This window comes from Zingiber officinale, chromosome 1A (assembly GCF_018446385.1).
Source record: "Zingiber officinale cultivar Zhangliang chromosome 1A, Zo_v1.1, whole genome shotgun sequence".
NCBI lineage: Eukaryota > Viridiplantae > Streptophyta > Magnoliopsida > Zingiberales > Zingiberaceae > Zingiber > Zingiber officinale.
Window position 1 is genome coordinate 87,072,107 of NC_055987.1, and position 24,187 is coordinate 87,096,293.

Below are 24,187 nucleotides of genomic sequence, written 5' to 3' on the forward strand. Positions count from 1 at the left end.
TGTCAAGGTTTAGCCAACCAAACAAATTGTTGGATCATATTTCAATTAGGTTAGAGGGTATTGCCGGTGCAAATGCTAGCCAATCTTCTCATCAGATGAAAAATCAGGAAATAAAGTATTCTACAGTTCAAGCAGGACAAGGAGGCCTGCATATTACACATCAACCTACTCAAGGCTTGGCATTCTTCCACGCACCTTCTCTTTATACCAATCACAATGAGATTGGTAAGAGTGTGCAGAGGATATTGCAATCGAAGGTTCTGGATCACCCAAACTGGATTCCTCCATCAAGTGACTATATGAATGCTTCTTTAAATTGCCAGATATGCAAAAATGTGATTTCAGATACAGAAAGTTTGCTTGTCTGTGATGCTTGTGAGAAAGGAAACCATTTGAAATGTCTTCAATCTTATGGCAGCAAAGACATTCCTAAAGCAGAATGGCATTGCCCAAGCTGCTTGGCATCAAGTAATGGAAAGACCTTGCCACCCAAATATGGAAGGAACAGGACCACCCGACGGGATGCCCTCAGTGAAGACCCAGATGTTGGTGAGAGTAATCTATTCCTGTAAGAGCCCCGGGAAGGGTGAAGTGTGGTAAAAGCCTCACCAGTAGGGAGAAAAGCACAACTTTCACTACATTTCATCTCTTGAAAACTAGTTTTTCTATGAGTTTTCTACGTATCTGATCTCCCTTCTTTGTGTTCCACTACCTTTTTTCCATATCAGAAGCATTCAAGTGTTTCCCCTTTATCTTTTCCATGCAGGTCGATCTGAGTTCCTCTGTTATTCTTGGAATTTCTTAGATCGAATTGGAGCATTGCTCATGTTAGAACATTTTTTTTTATCAGATGGCAATTCTTTGCTTTGCCAGTAACACTAGCGTGGCTGTTGCACTCTGTCTACTGCTCCTCATCCTTTGGGGCTTTTGCAATGATCATCCGATTTCAGCATTTCTTACTCTGTTCGTGCTTGTGCTTTCCCCTTCCGCTCTATTTGCTATCAAACAGCTTGGAAAAGCCCGGAGATCATCACAGAGTTTTGCAGACAAGAAGGCAGCTACTGGCTCAGAAGTTGCATCACTGGAATCTGAAGGATCGGAGTATTAGCTGACCAGTAAGGCTCCATGCATGGGCACTGAGTTATCTGAAAAGGATGAAGAGAATTCAATATCCGACGATGAAAATCTCATTGAGATTTCACTCCCTGATGGCCATTTTCTTGCACATGATGAGACAAAGGCATTGTTGAACTTGGAGCCACTTCCTTTATTGAGTGGATTCCTGCCAAGCCCTCTACAGGATGCAGTGGTGAGCCCTTTATTTATGTGTTTTTACAGTTTACAAATCTCAAGTACTCTAGAGTTGAAATTGATGAAGTGCGGTTCGAGTGGGCTGAATGCATGCTAGATTACATTTGAAGTGCGGTTCTACCTTGATATGTTGTTAAAAGAATGCTCAACCTTGATTCTGATATCTATTAGCTTTTGATGTAAAAAGAATGTTTGTGTATTTTAAGAATACTGTTGTAAGAAGATTATTTATGTAATTTGTGAATATTTGTGTATTTTATGGATATTGTTGAATGAAGAATATTTGTGTAATTTGTGAATATTTGTGTATTTTTTTTTGTTATTGTATTCATTGTTTCGGAAATCAATGTGCTGTTAAAAAATACCGATATTACATCAGTTTTCCACCGCTGCAAAACCGGTGTTATTAACTAATATTACATCGGTCGTATACCGCTGCCAAAATTGGTGTTATTAACATATAATATTACATCTGTTTTACACCGTTGATGAAATGACGTCGTTAAGTCATACTACACCGGTTAATAACCGATTCGAACACCGGTGTCGTTAAGTGATACTACACCGGTTTTAACCCGATGTCTAAAATGGCAGACCTTTTACATCGACTTCATAGATATCGGTCAAAAACGTAATAGACACCGGTGGAAAACCGATGTCTATGAGGGTTTTTGTTGTAGTGATAGCAAACATACTTTGGTTTCCTCATGTGAGAATTGATCAATTGTCTCGGAAGGGGGAAGCTCTCCAAAGAGAGGATGAATTTCCTCTCGAGTAGTGGAGAAAGAGCCTCCTAGCAGTATAGGAAGAACAGGGATAGAAGAGGAAGTGGTAGAAAAGGAGGAAGTTGGGATAGAAGGGGGAGCGAAAACTAAGTAAGAAGAGAATGAAGGAGGTAAGGACCCAAATTCTGAAACAGATAAACGAAAAGTAAAAGAAGTACTACCAGGGGCAGTATTGCTAAGAGAAGAGAAGAAAAAAGAAGGGAAGGATATAAATCAGCCAAAGTAGGCTCATTAGAAGAAGGGGCAGCAAAAGAAAAACCTTCTGAGGGTGATTCCTCAGCAGGAAGAGTGAGTCTCCTTTTAGAAGGGGGGACTCTAGTTAGTTTGCGTCCCGGGCGTTTTCTCGGAGCAATTTCAGCAAGAGATTTTTCTGAGTTTACAGGGGATGTAAGCTCAGCAACGGAGGGAGAAGTGGCTGATGAAAGAGCAGTTGGCAAAGTGATAGAAGGAACTCTTGCTGGAAGAATCTCGAGAACGTCAGGAGTAACTTGAGAACTAGAAGCTTCAACTGGTAGAACCGAAGCTTCAATTGAAGGTGGTGGATTAATGGCAGCAAGAAGCTCTTGCTCTTTTGCATGAAGTTGGGCCTCTTCCAGACGTAGTTCCTCGTCAATCAAAGCAGCATAAAAACCAGCCACTACGCAACATGGTAGAAAAATATTTTAGTTAGTAAAATTTGGTAGAAAAGGAGACAAAATTTTACCTAAGGAGTCGCGTATCTTAGATCTGACTGGGCTCAAACCAAACAAATATAGAAGATCGCTCTGCATCCATTTAGTAATAGAAAGACGATGACATAGCAATTTTTCACAATAAAGGGGAAAAGACGGGTGAAGGTGAAACTCCTTAACATCAGGCAAAGGAGGTAAAGAGGATTTCCAAGCATGAGACCAAGGAATAGGTCCGGAAAACTTTATGAAGAAGAAACGAGATTTCCAGCCTTTAAGAGAAGAAGACATATCATCAAAAAGGACCATCTTGGTCCAAGACTGGAAGAGAAAAACACCCGGCTCTGCTAACTTTGGATAGGAAAACATGAAAACATTTTGAGGAGTAGGAGGAATGTCAAGTGTACGAAACAACATGTACAGGCCACACAGATAACGAAAGGCATTGGGCACAAATTGTTGAAGGGGAATGCCAAAGTATTGGCTTACATCAATTAGAAAGGGAGGAATGGGAAACCTTAAACCCCCTATCAATTGATCCCTAAATAAAGTCACACAGTTAGCAGGAGGATGGTGAGGATGCTCATCTGGTTCAGGGATTATGATATCATATTCCTCAGGAATTTCATATTACATACGGATAGCAAGCTAAGCATCCTTGTCGAAAGAAGATGAAATTTGAGTATACCAAGGAGCTATTGTTGCTTCAGCTATAGACAGAAGTAAAGGTTAACGAAGCGACAGGTTACTTACTGAGAACTAAGAAAGAAGAGCACGGGAAAATGGCAGGCGTGAAGATGGATCAAAAGAGTGCAGTCAAAGAAAAAAAAGAAAATGCTAAGGCAAAGAAGAAGGGGCAAAGTCGACAAGAAAGTGAAGGGTTTAGGGTTGAAAGAATGTCTAACCACCGCCAGATTGGAATACCTTTTTTCAACAGACACTGTTGATTATAGGAGTGTGGCAGCGTTGGTATTACAGAGGAAAGAAAAGACACACGTCAAATGACCATAAATGGGCATTGATGATGGACACGACAAATTGAATAATGCAGGAGTTGGTAACACCTCGTTATGCGCCTCCAACATTCTCTTACCGTGGAAAGACCAATCATAATCAAGAAAATGCTGGAAAAGGGGCATAGTTTACTAGGGGCAATAAATAGAGATGGATTAGATCTGACAAATCCCTAGTTAGAAAAAAAGGGGAGAAAATAAGGGTCAATCATGTAGAAAATATTGACCAAGCTAGTGTCATCATAAAAAGGAAATCAGTATCGGCCGGGATAACCTTGTCCATAATGGACAGGCTAATATCGGTTGAGATACTCTTGTCTATAATGGATAGGCTAATATCGGTCGGTATAACATAGTCTACAACAGACAGGCTAATATCGATCGGGTTACCACGTTCATAATAGATGGGTTAATGCCGACCGAGTCAACACATGCATAAGAGACAGGCCAATATCAACTGAGTTAATACATCTATAAAAGATAATTCTGCATCATCCGAGGTTAAAGGGATTAGTTGAATATAACACATCGATTGCATTTGAGCATTTAGTCTTATATAGTCAAACAGGTATTACATGTACTTAGCAGGCAAAGCCTGATCGAGCATACAACATTGCCCCAGCTATGTAACTCAACTAAACATAGACTTATGTCCAGTCAGTCGGCTGATACTTCCTTCGGCCAGACTTAAAGGGAAGCCCGTTGGAACGTGAGCCCTTGAACTTCTCAGAAAACTTCAACCCATCTGAAAATAAACCCGGCCAGGTTGGAGAAGTGGGAATATTTTACCTGGCAGGGGGATAGGGTGAAAAATCTGTCATCCAACGGAATTGCCCTCCCCCCTCCTCCTCGCTTAGAAAAGCTAGTATATTCTTTTACGCTTGGGAGAAAGTGGGAAAAAGAGTGGTCTCATGAACAAAGGAGGTGCAAACTTGTTCAAGTCCCTTCAGACGTGTCATGAAACGATCCACTTCCTACCTGAACACTTTGAGCTCTGCTTCCAGAGCATCCACCTTAGCTTGTGGACAATCTAGGCCTTGCTACTTATGTGCGTAGATCTTATGATTGTTTATGTATGTTTTAGCACACATTCACTTGCTTTATGCACACATATTCTTTGCATAATCGTCTCCTTTAGTGCATGCTCATCATAAATACTCTTTTGTTTGGAAATCTACTCTTTGCTTGTTTTCTTGTTGACAGGACGTTATTTGGAGCGGAAATGGAGAAAAAGGGCACACAGGAGCTTGGGTCGTGCAAGGCCACACGGCCGTGTGGCTATGAGCATGTTCCGGTCGTACCAAATGGCACAGTCGTGCTTGCAATCCAGAGGTGAAGAGGGCCTTGGTCATGCCGAATGGCACGACCGTGCCAATCAACCCGTGGCCAAGCAGCATTCTAGAGAGGAGGAAGGTCACGACATTGTGAATCCACACGACCGTGTGACCCTGGGCAGAGAAGCAGAAGGCCACGGCCGTGCAACCTTGCACGACCGTGTGGCCACTCCAGAGAGGAATCAAAGCATGGACGTGCAATCTTGCACGGTCGTGCCTCACAACCAGCGGCCAAGGAAGACACGGCCGTGCGGACTCACATGGCCGTGCCACTCAACTAGAAGGGAGGAAAGACGTGGTCATGCCAACCTTGCACGGTCGTGCCACGACCCGTGCGGCGCCCGCTCCCTAGTGTATAAAAGGGTCAAGAACCCTATTCTTGGGTTCATCTTTGGTTCGGAACTTCGTCCCTCCCCTCGGGGAAAGTCGTCGAGCTTCATCCACCGTCGTCACTTCACGATCCGTCCATCTCAGGAGCAAGGAAGCATCCCTAAGACATCGGAATCATCAATCATCTCTTCTTCCTCTTCTTCTATGGTTGTAAGTATGCTTTTCTTTATATTCTGGGGTTATTCTTCCCTCACAATGGAGTAGACATCCTCTTCTAGGATTAGGGAGTACATGTAATGCGATGGAGATGTAGAACTATGTAGATTTATCTTATTTTTATTCGATGACTTGTTCATGCCTTGTTCATGCTTGAGTGACATATTTATATTTCATGCTTTGTTGATTGATGTGGAGGATGGTTAATCCTGCAAAGGGGGCGCCCTAGAGCATATTGAGCAAGGTACCCTAGTGACAGGGGTAATCCTTTTCAGACGTCTAAGTGTTAGTTAGAGCCCTAGAGCCAATCATATGATGATTATTGTATGGACTCATTGTATCATATTCCTATATATATAAAGGCTTTTGTTTTGGTTATTATATTTACTTGTATTAGTACCAAATAACTAAGTATAATAGCGTCCTTGAGTAGAAGGTTCTTACCTATATCAATCGATTGGTTGAACCAATAGTGAGATGATATAGGGAACGCTACTCTTAATCAATCCTAGTCAAGTATTAACATTCAGGGACAATGTTATTGCGATGAGACTAGCATGTAGGTCAACTCGATGACTTGATCTCACAAGTCATGGATATAGAGATATCAAGTTGACACATGGGTATGCATTGGAGATTGTATACTGAATGACCCGCCATGAAAAAGTATCATAGATCGTTATATGAGTGTCATATACTTTCTCATGTGGCTATTAGTATGACTACTAGTCCTTGGACCTGAAGTTACCATGGTTCCCTATATAAGGAGTTGCATACTTTGGCTTCGTCAAACGTCACCCGTAACTGGGTGGACTATAAAGGCGATTACTGGGTATGTAACAAATTATGCGGAGGGATGTGAGTGATGTAGATGAGATCTATCCCTCTTATATGACGGGAGTGACATCATTATTCTTGATAGAGTGAGACCACTAAGTGCATGACCATGCCCAAATGAGTCAATATGAGATATTGAGCTTATTTGCTTAGAGTGAGTCTACTTGGAGTTCAAGATTTATATTGATTAGAGGATGACACGGTCTATGCCTCACATTGATCAATCTAGATGTCAAGGATAGAAGGACATTGTCATGTATTGTGAAGAGTCACAATTAGTAGTCACAAGGTGATGTTGGATCTCAACATTCTTGTAACTTGGGTAGTAGTGATGTGTTGCTAGATACCGCTCATTACTTATGCTTCTAAATGAGTTTAGGAGCATTGCCAACGTTACAAGAACCTATAGGGTCACACACAAAGGACAATTAGATGGAGATTCGGTTCATATGATGAACCAAGAGGATTGGGTTCATGTGATGAACCGAATTGGATTAAGAGTAATCTAAATTAGATTAATTAAGACTTGATTGAGTTAGACTTGAGTTAGACTCAAGTGAGGCTTAATGATGATATTCATTAAATTTTGAATTCAATGATAAATGGAATTCAATTTGAATTTTAGATTCAAATTTCGAATGAGTTTCAAAATGGCCATTTAATGAAAAATGAATATTCATTAAATATTCATTAAGGCTCATTAATGAGGCTCATTAATGATGTTAATGAGCATTAAGTATTTTCATTAGATGAAAATACTTAAGCCATTTTTTTTACTCTTATTTGATAATCGATCATTATTATTCCTCCTTGCTTCTTCTTCTCTCCCTCTCCTCCTCCTTGGTCGAAACCCTCAAAGAGTGCTAGCACACTCTAGGGTTTCTTCTCCACCTAACTGTTCGTTTGGATACACATAGAGGGGTGTTCACTTGACACCCTTGAGATCCGGCATCTTCTTGGACGAGCGGGATAAGAGAAGGGCTTCGCATCAAAGGTATAAACTCCTAAACATGTAGATCTAAAGTAGATCTAGGATTAGAAAACACATACATGAAAATTTAATATTCACACGGATTGGGTGGCATGGGATTTCGGGGTTTTTGCAATGCAAAAAGCGGTTTTTGTGGCCCGAAAGACCCTACACTAAGACGCTCCCTTAAAAGGAAAAACTGTAGGTGCAGCGGAGGCCGGCAAGAGGGGGGTGAATTGCTTCTGAAAAATAAAGTATACCCTCCTCGGAGTTTTCAACTCAAAATAAAAGCAATAGTAAATAATAACAAATTAATAGAAACAGAAAAGGAACTCAGCTATTTACTTGGTTACAACCAAGGGGGTTGTTAATCCAAGGCGATGAAAAGCGTGCACTAGAAAAATCTCCTTCTCTGAAGGCGGAGAAGCCTTTTACACTTTGGAAGCTTAGAACTATTGCTAGGAAAGACTACACAGTTGATTGCTTGAGTTGTTTTTTATTTCCTAGCTCCAGGGGCCTTTATATAGCTCCTGAAAAGTCTATCCTGAGGGTCCAAGGCGCCTCCAATAAGGTTCAAGATGCCTCCAACTCGGTGTAGCGGATAGAACTCTATCCGCTGCGAACGGTCACATTTGACCAGGCTGAAGGCACCTCAAAGCAGGTCTGAGGCGCCTCAGTTCTTGAGGCACCTCAGATTGAGGCTTGAGGCGCCTCAGCTTGAGGGGCCTTCAACATTGGTTGAAGGCGCCTCGAGCAGTCTTCACAGCTCCATTTCTTCTTTGCTTTGACTTCCGAGGCTTCGTTCTTTTGGGTGATTCCGGCCAACCGAAATAGGGCTTACCTGAACTCAATTTCTAGCGTTCTCCTCGAGAAGCCTTCCTCCCTGGCTTAACATCCCTCGGACGTCGCGCACGTTCTTCTCGCCCACCGGTGTACTTTTCCGCAGCTCTCTAGTCCTTCGGACGCACCGAGCCCGACAACTCCCTTCCCGTGTCGTCCTTCTCGCTAGCTGTATCTTCCGCTCGACTTCCTGCGCTCCTAAGCTCCTGCACACTCAGATACAGGGATCAAACACAAAGCAGGACCTAACCAACTTGGTTAATCACATCAAAACAACCACGGGGTTCAACAATCTCCCCCTTTTTGATGTGCATCAACTCAAGTTCAAGTTAGGGTTAAAATAGACTAGTAAATAAAATTACTAAACTAACATGTTAAGCATACATTTGCAATAAATAAAATTGCAACTACTCAATTAAGAGTTAAGCAGAATTTTTTTAAAAATATTTTTAAATTTAAAAAATTCTCACCCCCTAAACTCAAACTTGTACTTTTCTCTTCCCATTTGTTCACAGCAAAAACGGGGTTATAATAATACAAAATATTTAGTAAATTTTAAGTTAGAAAAATTTCTGAGCAAGATGAATTTTTCCAAAAAAAATTTCTAAATAAATTGAATTTTTAGAATTTTTCAAAATAATTTCTAAGTCATAATTAATTTTTAGAATTTTACAAAAAAATTTTAAAAAAACAGAATTTTTCAAAAATAATTTCTAAGTCAAAATTAATTTTTAGAATTTTCCAAATTTTTTTTAAGTATACTGAATTTTTAAAAAAGATTTTTAAAGTAATTTCTAAGTCAAAATTAATTTTTCAGAATTTTTCAAAAATGTTTAAAAAACTTTCAAAGCATTATTTAATTCTAGTTTAATGCTTTTTCAAAAAGTTAATTAAATATTTTGTTTCAATATTTCAGCTTCCAGATCGTGGCAAGGCACTAGGCTTTCTTGGTTATTGGAACAACAACCACTTCCTTTAGACAAAGCTTCATAAAAAAATTTTAACATTTAATTTTGCTTCTAAAAGCCTTAATTAAATAAATTAATTTAGCGCAGATTTCGGAACCCAATAGAGGTTCCTTCCTACAGGATTATTCAGAAATTTAGGGGGTACATAATTTCTGGGAACTTTCCTAAGTTGTCCCTGATATTTTCTAATATACCAATTTAATTTCCCATAAATTCTTAATTTTGATTTTGGAAATTTATTTACGCATGCATCATCGTTTTTCAATTTTTCAAATTTTCAATTTCAACTTTTAATTTTTAATTTTCTAATTTTAGATTATCATACATTTCTAGTGGGCATGCTTTTGCTAGGTTCAATTTTAATTCAGCATTTTCTTTTTCTAATTTGAATATATCTTTAGAAAGAGATTTAATGAATTGAAATGATTGAGTAGGGGTTAGATTACGTACTTGACTTACCTGACTCGGTGATGCTTCCCCTTCATCGTCGCTTTCTTCATCTGAAGTTCCTCCCCCTTCATCTATGCTCATTTTTGAGCTTGACTCTTCTTCCAGTTGATGGCTTGCCACTAGCGCTAAGCCTGAGAATTCTTCGAGGTCTGATTTGGAGGATGAGTCTGACCATGTCGCTTTCAGGTTCTTGTATTTGGAGGATTCTGACTTCTTGTACTTTACCTTTTCCTTTTCTTTCTGTTTGCTCTTCAATTTCGGGCAGTCATCTTTGATGTGCCCTTCTTCATTGCAATTGTAGCAACAGATTATCCTTGTCTTTTGATGACGTTTACTCGACTGCGATCTAAATTTGTTAGATTTGAAAAACTTATTAAAACGTCTTACCATTAACGCAGCTTCATTTTCGTCAATCGATGCGTCAGAGTCAGAAGCGTTTGTTTTTGCCTTTAAGGCAATGTTCTGACTAGTCTTCTCTACTCCATTGGGCTATGCAACTCAATATTCATGAAGTTCAAAAGTAGAAAACAAATTTTCTAAAGTACTTATCTCAAAGTCCTTAGAGATGTAATATGCATCTACTAAGGACGCCCATTCTGGAGTTCTGGGGAAGGCGTTGAGCGCATACCGTATCGAGTCTCGGTTCGTTACTTCTTCTCCAAGATTGTTTAGTTGCGTGATTAGCTCTTTGATCCTTGCTTGGAGTTACGCTACCTTCTCGCCTTGGTTCATCCGGAGGTTCGTAAGTTGAGTCCAGAGGATGTCGCGTCTCGCTAGCTTTGCTTCCGAGGTACCTTCGTGGAGCTCTATGAATTTCTCCCAGAGATCTTTCGCGGAGTCGTAACCTCCGATCCGACTTACCTCTTGTGGTGGCAGCACTCTAAGCAGGTGGAATTCTGCCTTTCCGTTGGCGACAAGCTCGGCTTGTTCCTTCTTGCTCCACTGATGCACTTCTTTGTCTTTTGGAACTTCAAAATCATATTTCATAGTTAGTAAAATATCGAAGTCGGTTTTAAAAAATACCTCCATTCGGCGTTTCCATGTTACGAAGTCTCCGTCGAACTTCGAGGGATGAATGTTCGCTCCGACCATCATCTTGATCGTTGTGCTTCAATCGGCGGTTAGTCCTTCTGAGGCGGTCTGACTTTGATACCAATTGTAGGTGCAGCGGAGGCCGACAAGAGGGGGGTGAATTGCTTCTGAAAAATAAAGTATACCCTCCTCGGAGTTTTCAACTCAAAATAAAATCAATAGTAAATAATAACAAATTAATAGAAACAGAAAAGGAACTCAGCTATTTACTTGGTTACAACCCAGGGGGTTGTTAATCCAAGGCGATGAAAAGCGCGCACTAGAAAAATCTCCTTCTCTGAAGGCAGAGAAGACTTTTACACTTTGGAAGCTTAGAACTATTGCTAGGAAAGACTACACAGTTGATTGCTTGAGTTGTTTTTCATTTCCTAGCTCCAGGGGCCTTTATATAGCTCCTGGAAAGTCTATCCCGAGGGTCCAAGGTGCCTCCAACTCAGTGCAGCGAATAGAACTCTATCCGCTGCGAACGGTCACATTTGACCACGATGAAGGCGCCTCAAAGCAGGTTTAAGGCACCACAGTTCTTGAGGCGTGTCAGACTGAGGCTTGAGGCGCCTCAGCTTGAGGCGCCTTCAACATTGGTTGAAGGCGCCTCGAGCAGTCTTCACACCTCCGTTTCTTCTTTGCTTTGACTTCCGAGGCTCTGTTCTTTTGGGTGATTCCAGCCAACTGAAATAGGGCTCACCCAAACCCAATTTCCGGCCTTCTCCTCGAGCATCCTTCCTCCCCGGCTTAACGTCCCTCAAACACTGCGCACATTCTTCTCGCCCACCGGTGTACTCTTCCGCAGCTCTCTCGTCCTTCGGACGCACCGAGCCCGTCGGCTCCCTTCCCGTGCCGTCCTTCTCGCTAGCTGCGTCTTCCGCTAGACTTTCTGCGCTCCTAAGCTCCTTCACACTCAGACACAGAGATCAAACACAAAGCAGGATCTAACTAACTTGGTTGATCACATCAAAACAACCACGGGGTTCAACAGAAACAATCCCTTAGGAACTGCTGCTCTCGTAGAGAGAGCGCTCTAGATCATACACCCGAGGGGTCCTAGTGACAAGGGTAACCCGTTCACGGACGTCTAGGACATTCTCTTGAAAGGAGAGGCAATTCCTCCATAAGGAAGTAGGGACCCATACCATCTATCTTTATCCTTATTGCTATTTACTAGACACGAATTCCTGTGATCTACTGAGGCGCCCTCGTGACAGGGGGTTAACCATTACAGGATTTCACAGGGATTGTCTCTATTCGATACTTAGGGATATTGACCAATCTAACTTCCTACAAGAGCATGGATATAGAGGATAGAAACTAAGCAATCCATGTAGTATCTCCTAGTATTACAATGAAACCGAAATCCTAGAATCCATCTCTCGAAGCTCATTCCCTCCAAGATCTATTCATTCTCTCTCTCTTACTCTCCTTTCTCACCAATCTTAGGTTTGTCTAGATAACTTACTTTGCGATATCTCTAGTGCTTAATCAATAGTCCCTGTGGTTTCAATATTTTTATTACTGACAACGAAATCGTACACTTACAGTTGCATAATAAGTTTTTGGCGCCATTGCCGGGGACTGTTCACATTAACATTTGTAGATTAGTAATTTAGTTAATCTAGACTTGTGAATAGCTTTGGGTTTTTCCATTTTCATAATTAAAAAAAAATCTGCATTTTTTTCTAGCAATTTAAATTATGCATTTTGTTTCTTGTTTTTCATGTAGCATTTTATTTTTAACTTTAATTCTTCATTTTTATTTTTACTCATTTTATTTCGATGAGCACTAACATGTCAGTAGGGCCTTAAGAGATTTCTCGGCACCTATTTCTGCAAGATTTATGTCTTCCATTGTGCAACCTCATATTGAAGCAGAAAATTTCCAACTAGACCCAGAATTAATTTCCATGATACAAGGTCAAATTTGGAGGAGAAGTATCAGAAAGTCCTTATCTGCACCTTGAGAGATTTCTAGAGCTTTGTGATTTGGTGGATTATGAAGGAGTGTCAACGAGTGCAGTTAGGTTGATGACATTTTCTTTCAGTATCAAGGATAAAGCAAGGACTTGGTTATATTCTCTTCATCCTCAAAGCATCACAAGTTGGGAACAATTGGAGCAGCAATTTCTGTATCATTTTTTCCCTCCAAGCAGAACAATCTACATGAGAAGTTTCATCACAAATTTTGTTCATGCAAATGGAGAATCTTTATTTGAAGCATGGGACATATTCAAGAGTCTACAAAGGCAGTGCCCTCACCATGGCTTGGAAAAATGGCTTACCTTGCACATATTTTATAGGGAAATTTCTTTCTCAGATAAATGTTATTTGGATTCATCAGCTGGAGGTTCTTTTATGAATAAAAGTGTGGACGAAGCATATACATTGATTGATCAAGTGACATTGAATCTCCAAGAATGGTCAGATAAAAGTTGGATGGAATCTCCTTCAAATATTCAAGAAGTGCAAGCCATAAATACTAGAGAGCCTGTCAAACGAAATACAATTCAACCATCCAAGAATGTCGAAATTCGGAAGTCGCAGAATGAGGAGTTCAAACATTTGGGGGCAAAGATTGAGAGCATAGTTTCGAAATGGTTCAAAGAAGATCCCCCTCCTATACAATTAAGATCTAGTGAAAAGTGTAATGATAGTAAGTTGAGGAGAGGCAAGAATCATGAAGAACTTCTGAAAAATGACTTGTATAGAATTGAGGAGAAGAACAATAGAAGACCACATGAACTCAGTTCCATTATTCCAGGAGGTTCCCAAATACCACAAGTACCTTTCCCTCAACGATTGATCAGACCATCACTAGACAAGCAATTTGAACCTCAGCCATATGCTCAACCATTCCAAAGACTTTCACTAAGGGTTCCTTTTCCACAAAGGCTAGTGGGGGCTAACGAAGATAAAGATCTTGGAAAATTCTGTGATACAAAAATGGTTGAGTGTAGATTTCTGGATGTATATGTAAAATACCGGAAAAATAGGCAAATATTAATAAGGGAATTTTTCGGAATTTTTAGAAATTTTTCGGGAATTTTTCGGAGTTCGTACGGATGAGTTAACGGGGATCAAGATGGGGCCCGGAAAAGCCTGTTTAGGCTACCCAGTTTTAGTAAGGAAAAGTTTTATTTTTCTTTTCCTTTTTACTTTTCTTTTTCTTTATATTTTTCTTTATTTTCCTTAATCCCTCCGTTTCTCTCCCTCGTGCAACCGAGCCCATCCCGATGCCGCATTCCTTCTTCCTCCTTGCCCTAACCGCCGGCCGGCGGTTCCTCCTCTCCGAGAGCACAAAAACGCCGGCCACTTCTTCTCCTTCTCCTCCTCTCCTCTGCCGCCCCAGCCGACGCTGAGCGTCGGCCACAAGGGCTCTCTGTGCCCTAGCGTCGGCCGCCGCCGCCGCATCTTGCCCTACTCGCCGGCGCCTCTCCTCACTGCCGCCCGACGCCTTCCTCTTCCATGCCCTAGCGCCGGTGGCGCCACCACAGTCGACGCCGAGGACTTCTTCTCTTCTCCTCTCCCTGCTCTAATCGGCGCCGCAACATCCGCCGCCGAGGCCTTAATTCCTCTGCTGCCGAAGCCCTAGCCGCTGGCGACGCACCGAGCTTCTTTCTTCCTCTCCTCCACTGTGTTTCTGCTGACCTTGGAGGCACCATCTTCCCGGAGAGCTGTGCCCTAGCCTTTGCACAGTGCCACTGCCGCGGCATCTTCTGCCGTAGTTTCCGGCCGATTTCCCCACTCACTGGAGTAGGCTACGGTTTCCAATCAGTGACACTCTTCACCAGAGAGTAACCTGCCAATGTGGTTAGGAGTATTTGAGTGGAGATTTTGACCCCCACCTTGCTGCAATCACTGGATCCGGCAGTAACTTTAGCCACAAACCTTGATCCAGCAGTATTAGGGTAAGGAATTTGGTGATTTAATATTTATGTGAGTGAAGGATAAATTGACACATAATTAATTGATAATTATTTGATCATTAGGTTTGTTGGCAGCGACCCTTTGATTTACAGCAGCAATTAATCTTTGCTAGCAGTAGAGTTTTGTTTTCCGGCAGCAGCTTGGTCTAGCAGCGGTTGATTTGAGGTAAGGTTTATGGTTTCGATCTTTGTGTTAGATTATTGCTAGTTGTGTTAGCAATAATTATTGATTTAGGTTTATAAGTTGTATAACGGTGTAATTGGGGTTAATGTAACTAACCCTAACTGGTCAGTGGATTAGGAATTAGTTTAGCTATTTGTTTAAAATTGAATTAGCTAAACTGTGCGATTTAACACAGGACTTTGACGCGAGACGAGTATCTCGGAGTCAGATCGGACCTTTCTATTTTCGGAGGCGGGTACTTTTGACTTATGTCATTTGATATGCTTAGTAATTAAATTAACATGTTGCATTAATTGTGTTTCTTATCTGTTTCGGTTAATCACTACCCAAATCTTACATGCTTGATTGATTGATTGGTTTTGCATCTCAGGTATATTTTACCTGTTTGTACATGCTTATAGGGGTAGTGATATGCCATGCTTGACCATGTTCAGGACCTAGGTTTTTATACCTTCTGTGTACCTTTGATTCGATATGATTCGTTGACCTAGGGTGCACTTTTCTATATATATGGATTAGGTCAGGATGTTTATATGGTTATTGCCATGCATCATTTGCATGATTGCATGCTGTGCGATAGTCCGCTCCATTATTGTTGAGCACATCGCCAGTTACATGGATCTGCACACACCACCACTCATGGGTTAGTGGTCGATTCAGGCTGAGTGTGTTGCAGCAGGGACTCTGTTAGGCACCGTTGGTCCGCTCATGGGTAGTGTGACACAACGTGTTATCCGGCAGGGATTCCTCCCCGTCTTTGAGTACCGGGAGTTGAGAGCATTGCGCTCCCCCATCTATGATTTGGGGTAGGAGGATAGGTGTACTCCGACAGCATCCCGTCCACTCGGTCACTCAGTAGTGACGACAGAGTGCACGGTTGTCACAGCCCTACCCACTCGGCCTCACTTTTGTATGAGATGATCGACTGGCGTCAGGGGTGACCAGGACGCATCATTGGCATCATATGCATGATGCATTTATTGCTTGTGTTTGTGTTTGCTGCATTTATATGTTTGTATACCTATGTTTGACATGCATACAGATCCTTATCCCTTCGGACTGTTTGACCTTATACTCGGGACTGGTTAGTACAGTATTCTCCTGTTTATTTCAGATGCATTCTTATCTTTCTTATCAGAAGATACGCATGATTAGTGCTAGGTGTTGTTTCTTTACTTTGCATATCAACTGGCTGAGTGTTGGACTCACCCGCCTCCATTGTTGTTATTTTCAGCTGTCAGGAGGGAGTTCCAGTCGCTAGTCCCCACTGCACGTAGTGCTACTCCGCTGCTGGTTTTTGAGTTGTTTCATTTTAGCTTTTCGCTATCAGACTTTATTTTAGTTTTGTTTTGGACTTACATATGGATATTGTATGGAATCTTTCCGTTGGATGGACTTTTCGTATGATTTGGATTTACTCTACTACATGCCTGCCTGGACGGCAGAAGAGGTAAGAAAAATCGGATTTGGGCTTTACGAGTGTAGTTGAGTAGGGTTGATTTCGAGTCAGAGTATTATTACTGCGTGGTTGTGTCAGCCAGAGGCTGAATATATATATATAAACTGCGTGGTGATTGATTTTTATTACTGTTATTATTCCAGCCGCCTGTGGCTGAGTATTTAGTGCTTGTAGAAAATTTTGATTGTCCGCCGTACAGGGGAGATGCTGCCGAAATTTTCTCGGACAGGGACTCTTCTGGGGGCGTGACAGTATATGAAGATGAGGACTTCAGATGAGAATTGTGATGATAATGCAGCGGATAACAAGTTTTCAGATCTACCTTCTGGGTTTACAGGGTGTTATGAGGAAATTGAATTTTCAGATGATGAATGTGATGTGGTAGATCAACTAAAAACTGCAAATGAAGTTAATGATCCTCCTACAGATGATTCTCCCACTGAGGATATGGAAGTTGGTTTATTTTTTGGTGCTTGTGTTGATGATGATGTTATGGAAGGAAGTATAGGGAGCTGTGTTGTGGAAGCAACATCTCAAGAATCACCTCCTTTGTCCACACAACCTTCTGAGATTATGAGAGTTGCAAGGATTGAGCATGTTGTGGACCAATGTGTAGGGACTTGTGAAATAGAAGCAAAGCCCTAAGAATCACTACTTTTAGAGCCACTTCCACCTGAGCTAGAACCAAAACCAATTCCTAATTTTGAAGAAGTCACATCCCATTGTTTAGAACTTTCAGGTAGATCTCAACAATGCAAGGTGAGTACTCTTAGTGATCTTTTAGAAAATTTCATAGATGTACCTATAATTGATTTTATTGGATGTGATTCAATTTTTGATACATAATTAATTCATATTAATAAGGTTCTATTTCCATCTAATATACTATGCTTGGGAGAGGTATGTTTTTCTTTTGGGTGTGTAGATTTTCATGGGGGCTATAATTGGAAGCTCAATCTGAACCATCTTTGACCTCTTGAAAGAATTTCCAAGAAGACGAAGATGGAGAGAGTGATTCTTCACTTTTTGATAAAAGCTCCCTCCATAATAAGAGCCCTTGGTAAGAGGGTTCTAAAATATCTTACCCCTCCAAGAGTGAGATTTCGATGAATCTAATGAGGTGGTCGAGCTAATGACCTTAAACAAGTGCTTCTTGGGAGCCAACCCAAGTTCATTTTCCTTGTTTTCTTTATAGTTCATTTTTACTTCATTGCTAATAAATCATACCCTCTACTTAATTTTTCTTGTCTATCTTATTTTTGTAGATTTCAAAGTTGTGGAGGAATGTGAGCATTGGATAGAGGAGTATCTTTAAAAACATGAATGTCTCATCACTTGGTAACTTCTCTTACTTTAAATTTCCTCCACATTGTTTTTAGTTTTCATTGGGACAATGAAAAGTTTAAGTCTGGGGGGATGCATTAGATGCATTTAGTTTAGTTCAGTTTTTACTTATTTCTTTTTGCTTAGTAGTTGCATTCTATATCATATTATGATTGTTTGTTCCTTATTACAAAATACTAGCATGTTTATTCTAGATTTTATGTGGTTCATGTGCTAGTATGTTTAGTGATCTATCTTTTTCTATCTATGATAGCATGAAGTCAACAATGTTTTTACTATAAGAGTTTAAGTATTGACCTTGTTTTAGGATCTCTATACACTATGCCTATTTTTGATGGTTGATAACTCTAAAATAGTCATGATTCATAGAATTGGACTAGTACTTGTGTTTCTATGGTGACCTCTCAACTACATTTTGGTTACTGGATAAACTCAGATCATGTAAGCTCATTTGGAAAAATCAATCCCAAAAAATTAAAAAAAATAAAAAAAAATGAAGGTTTGTTCAAGTTTGATACTTTGCAAACATTCAAAGAAAAAAAATGGGAAAAAAATAAGGGATAAAAAATAGTTGTCGTGAGTGGAAACTAACAATTCACCCCTTTGAGACCGAGTTAGGTTACTGGGGAAATGAATGCTATGTTTCTCTTGATACTGAGTATTACTTTGAGACCTTGTGTAGATGATGCATAGCATTTTTGAGAGGAACGAACCTTGCGTGTGGTAGGTAAGTGTCTATCGCCGGAAGCATAAGGAACACAATTTTATGACGATTTGACTAAAATTAGGGATTGAACTTGATAAATCTAGGTCACTTTCACATTGAGCATGGAGGACTACTACTTAGGTCATACTTAAACTACTTTTGTATCTTACTCACCAATGAAATCATTTGATAGAATTAGGTTGACTTGCTAGAGATTATGATGCACTATTTAACCACATGAATCTAGATTGCGGGTTTTGCTTGAGGACAAGCAAAGGTTTAAGTCTGGGGGTGTGATATGCGTAGATCTTATGATTGTTTATGCATGTTTTAGCGCACATTCACTTGATTTATGCACACATATTCTTTGCATAATCGTCTCCTTTAGTGCATACTCATCATAAATACTCTTTTGTTTGGAGATATGCTCTTTGCTTATTTTCTTGTTGACAGGACGTTATTTGGAGCGGAAATGGAGAAAAAAGGCACACAGGAGCTTGGGCCGTGCAAGGCCACACGGTCATGTGGCCATGAGCATGTTCTGGCCGTACAAAATGGCACGGTCGTGCTTGCAATCCAGAGTTGAAGAGGGCCTTGGTCGTGCCGAATGGCACGACCGTGCCAATCAACCCGTGGCCAAGCAGCATTCCAGAGAGGAGGAAGGTCACGACATTGTGAATCCACACGACCGTGTGACCCTGGGCAGAGAAGAAGAAGGCCACGGCCGTGCAACCTTGCACGGCCGTGTGTCCACTCCATAGAGGAAGCAAAGCAAGGCCGTGCAATCTTGCACGACCGTGCCTCACAACCAGCAGTCAAGGAAGACACGGCCGTGCGGATTCACACGGTCGTGCCACTCAACCAGAAGGGAGGAAAGGCGTGGTCGTTCCAACCTTTCACGGGCATGCCACGGCCCGTGTGGCGCCCGTTCCCTAGCGTATAAAAGGGTCAAGAACCCAATTCTTGGGTTCATCTTTGGTTCGGGACTTCGTCCCTCCCCTCGGAGAAAGCCATCGAGCTTCATCCACCGCTGTCACTTCACGATCCGTCCATCTCCGGAGCAAGGAAGCATCCCCAAGACATCGGAATCATCAAGCATCTCTTCTTCCTCTTCTTCTAGGGTTGTAAGTATGCTTTTCTTTATGTTTTAGGGTTGTTCTTCTCTCACAATGGAGTAGACATCCTCTTCTAGGATTAGGGAGTACTTGTAATGCGATGGAGATGTAGAACTATGTAGATTTATCTTATTTTTATTCGATGACTTGTTCATGCCTTGTTCATGCTTGTGTGACATATTTATATTTCATGCTTTGTTGATTGATGTGGAGGATGGCTAATCCCGCAAAGGGGACGCCCTAGAGCGTATTGACCAAGGTACCCTAGTGACAGGGGTAACCCTTTCCAGACGTCTAAGATGCTCCCTTAAAAGGAGAAACAATCCCTTAGGAACTGCTGCTCTCGTAGAGAGAGTGCTCTAGATCGTACACCCGAGGGGCCCTAGTGACAAGGGTAACCCATTCACGGACGTCTAGGACATTCTCTTGAAAGGATAGGCAATTCCTCCATAAGGAAGTAGGGACCCGTACCATCTACCTTTATCCTTATTGCTATTTACTAGACACGAATTCTTGTGATCTACCGAGGCACCCTCGTGATAGGGGGGTTAACCGTTACAGGATTTCACAGGGATCACCTCTATTCAATACTTAGGGATATTGATCAATCTAACTTCCTACAAGAGCATGGACATAGAGGGTAGAAACTAAGCAATCTATGTAGTATCTCCTAGAATTATAATGAAACCGAAATCCTAGAATCCATCTACCGAAGCTCATTCTCTCCAAGAGCTCTTCCTTCTCTCTCTCTTACTCTCCTTTCTCACCAATCTTAGGTTTGTCTAGATAACTTACTTTGCGATATCTCTAGTACTTAATCAATAGTCCCTGTGGATTTGATATTTTTATTACTGACGACGAAACCGTACACTTGCGGTTGCATAACAGCTACCGCCACGACACCAACAGGATAGTTATGTGAACCTCCTTGATTAGTGTAAACACCTCTGAAGCCTGCTGAATCTACAAAGCAGTCATCTCTTTGGCCTGAGGTTCTAGATCTTGATGAATTTTGTTCCTCAAGATCATTCCTGACTATACTAGAAATTGGGTGATCGACAGAAAAACCTCCAGTTCTCGTGCCAAAGAGTTAACTAGATCCAAAGCTGGAGCAGCTTCATCTATAGATTTCACCTTATCCAACAAGAATTGCCCCCAGAAAGGGGGATCTAAAACCATACTCTCGGTAAGGGGAGGCGAATAAGGAGGAAAAGAACTGAGGTGAGTGAAGAAGAAAGGAAGGATCACAACCCTATTTAAAGGGTCAAGGGACTCACGGGATCACTATACTTGGGCTCACGGGATCACTATACTTGGGTTCACGGGATTGTTGTACCAGAAGTCACGAGGACTACTGTAAAAAAAGTCACGAGCCTACTGCAGAGACCATGGCAGATACATGACCAAAAATAGGCAAAGAAACCAAAAATAGACTTAGGTCTAGTCAGTCGGCTACGCCTCCTTCGACTAGACTTGGAAGGAAGGCTAGTGATATGGGTTAGGTAGGTCCCCGGTGAAAAGGGGAAAGAAAAGAGATAGTAGAATTAAGTAATGTAAATATCGGTCGGGGCATCAGGCTTATGAAAATATCGGCCACTGAGTCCATGTGAAAACACACTTTATAAGATGGTTGTCTTGCAATCATCCTCTATCATCTAGAGATCAGGGAGTTCTACGTCTAGTGCATCTTTTTCTGATGTACACACTGAGATATAAACTAGACTTTGACTTAGGTTACTGGGTGTTTAGGTCTATTATCTACTATTTAGGGTACACCACCTCGAATAAAGTTCGTATGATCCAGTGTCATGTTCTCACTGCATACATTGCTTCCCTAGGGGTAGGAGTTTATCGAAGTGAGTTGATATAGTTGTCTGATTTTGATCTAGTTGGGATCAGATACTTGTCTTTGGCTAGGATCAGGACTAGCATAGAGGGACTAGTGTATAAGTGGACCCATCCATGATACATCCCACTTGTAGGAGAGGAAGCCATAGCTAAGGATGAGTCGATTGCAGTCAAGGAGCCTCACCAACCGCCTTTTGATTAGGGATTCACCATGACAACTATGTTTGATGCGGGTAAAGGGACTTCTTACGGATCTCCTCCACCGACCAGTGACTTTTTTAGTCTTCTCCGAGATGACACTTTTGGGTGGTTCGACTCCCTACACTGACCAGTAGAACTCTCTTCAAGGACAACTTGTGGATTTTCGTCAGGAGATGACTGATTGAGTTGATGCCTTTGAGGAGGAGTAGCGTAGGATGTTCAATTACTTTCGTGCCATAGATGATGACCCTAACGAGTGACTTTTAGATCTTGATATGGCATAATTAGATATTTTAGTTGTTTGCTTAATTTTTGCTTAATGTTATCCTTACTATCTCTCATGCAAATTAGGAATGTGTTTTTCTAGAATAGTTTTTAATATGTATGATATGGGTTAGGTAGGTCCCCGGTGAAAAGGGGAAAGAAAAGAGATAGTAGAATTAAGCAATGTAAATATTGGCCAGGGCATCAGGCTTAAGAAAATATAGGACAATATCGTCCGGGACAACATGCTTAAGGAAATGTAGGCAAATACCGGACGGGGTAACACACTTAAGAAAATATAGGCTAATACCGGCCGAGATAATACCTTAAAGAAAAGATAGGCTAATATTGGCCAGGGTATCAGGCTTAAGAAAATATAGGACAATATCGTCCGGGATAACATGCTTAAGGAAATGTAGGCAAATACCGGACGGGGTAACACACTTAAGAGAATATAGGCCAATACCAGCTGGGATAATATCTTAAAGAAAAGATAGGCTAATATCGGTCGAGGTATCAGGCTTAAGAAAATATAGGACAATATCGTCCGGGACAACATGCTTAAGGAAATGTAGGCAAATATCAGACGTGGTAACACACTTAAGAATATATAGGCCAATACCGAAAAGATAGCCTAATACCAGTCGGGGTACATCTTGAGAAGGGTAGGCTAATATCGGTCGGGATATACCTTAAGAAAGAAAGGCCAATATCAGTTGGGATTGTCTGAGCTAGCACATGCAAATACAGACTAATATCGGGCGGATGTATATGATCGTCCGAGAATGAGCAACTACAAGATCGTACAGGATTTATAATATATTATCGGACGATGAGGGCATGTGTTAAATAAAAATAATAACCCGCCTGCACGAAACCTAGGGCCAATCCCGACCGATACAAAACATAGTATAATATCGAGATGTCCATAACATAGTGAAGACATGATAACCAAGCAGGGGTGATAAAATATAACTTATAGGACAGGATGAGAATAAACATTTTGAGGATATTTATGAATAGCTTATGAAAATATCTGCTTCATGTAATCGTATAACAGGTTGACTAACTTGGCGGGAAAAATGTTTCAAAACTCTTCTGCAGGTACTAGACGACAAAGAAGGTACATCTGGGGTACAAAAAAGATTCCTTAAAAGCTATTCTCTACAAGTACGTGGCTTATGCCATCTCATAACAAATTTTAACAAACCGGGGTCCACTTCATGACTACGGAGGTAATATGAAGTGGTATAAAAGGGGGAATCCTCTCCGTTGGCCAGGTATGCTTAGGCTCATCACACTCACAACCCTAGTTTTCAGTTTCGGTTCATCTTCTTCCTTCTTCCACACTAAGAGAGATCACTGACTTGAGCATCGGAGGGCCTAGCCAGGGATTCCCACCCCGGTCTTAGGTCACTGACAATAGTGTTGGTTGGTCTCTAGTGCGCAGGAAGCTTTGGAAGCTCCAGATCTTGGTTTTCTTCATTGAACCCTTCCTTTCGTCTTTGGATCTTCGCACAAGGAGGGCATTCTGTGACTCTTATTCTCCTAGATCCGCTTTGGGTTTCTTGGATCAGTATTCTATAGGTATTATTCTTCATCAGCAGTAGGTTTTCTCCCAGCTTTCCGTTTTGTCAAGCTCTCAGACAGGATCAATGTACTTTTTTGAAAATTTACTACCTATTAGTTTTTAAAAACATGTTTTCAAATTCTCCTTTCAAAAGTTATTTTCAAAATTAGTTTTTAAAATATTTTATCTTTATAGAATAACCTAGAACTTATCGTAGAATTGCATGCTTCTATAGTTTTAGCAGCTAGCATCTCACAAGCATGGTAGGGTACCTTGTGTATTATGAAACATAGAACGGTGTGAGATGCTTATTGCTTAGACTAAGATTTTAGATACTTATGTTAGTACATTATTATAAATCTGGGCTTTAAACATATACATGTTGGTTGGTCCTAGGAAGATCGTACCAGTTCCACTATACAAAAATTTTGTACAAGTGTCAAACCTTTCCTAAACAACCTATTGTATTCTTTAGAAATTAAATTAGGAATCGCAAATGAAACTTAACATTATTGATTCCAAATTTATCTTATCTGTTCTTAATGGTTTAGATTTGGATCGCAAGCGGAACTTAACACTATTGATCCAAATCCACCTATGTTATAAAGTTGATTAAATATTTATTTCTAAAATCGGCTCCCAGGTCAAACATGGCGAGGCACTAGGCCTTTTTGGGTATGGGATCATCCACCACTACCTCAATAAAGCCTTTAATAGAAATTCAATATTTAATTTCCTAAAATAACATTAAGTTTAACCGAAAAG

At 41.0% G+C, this 24,187-nt stretch overlaps 1 long non-coding RNA gene and 1 other non-coding gene across 2 annotated transcripts; one reads left to right on the forward strand and one right to left on the reverse strand.

The window, feature by feature from the left end:
- Positions 1-12,966: 12,966 nt before the first annotated feature.
- On the reverse strand, positions 12,967-13,072 carry LOC122039207. Its single transcript, XR_006128089.1, has one exon. It is a non-coding gene; the product is annotated as a small nucleolar RNA R71 (small nucleolar RNA).
- A 1,378-nt stretch (positions 13,073-14,450) lies between these two features.
- Positions 14,451-15,147, forward strand: LOC122006236. Its single transcript, XR_006118658.1, has 3 exons — positions 14,451-14,713; positions 14,807-14,897; positions 15,091-15,147. It is a non-coding gene; the product is annotated as an uncharacterized LOC122006236 (long non-coding RNA).
- Positions 15,148-24,187: the final 9,040 nt, after the last annotated feature.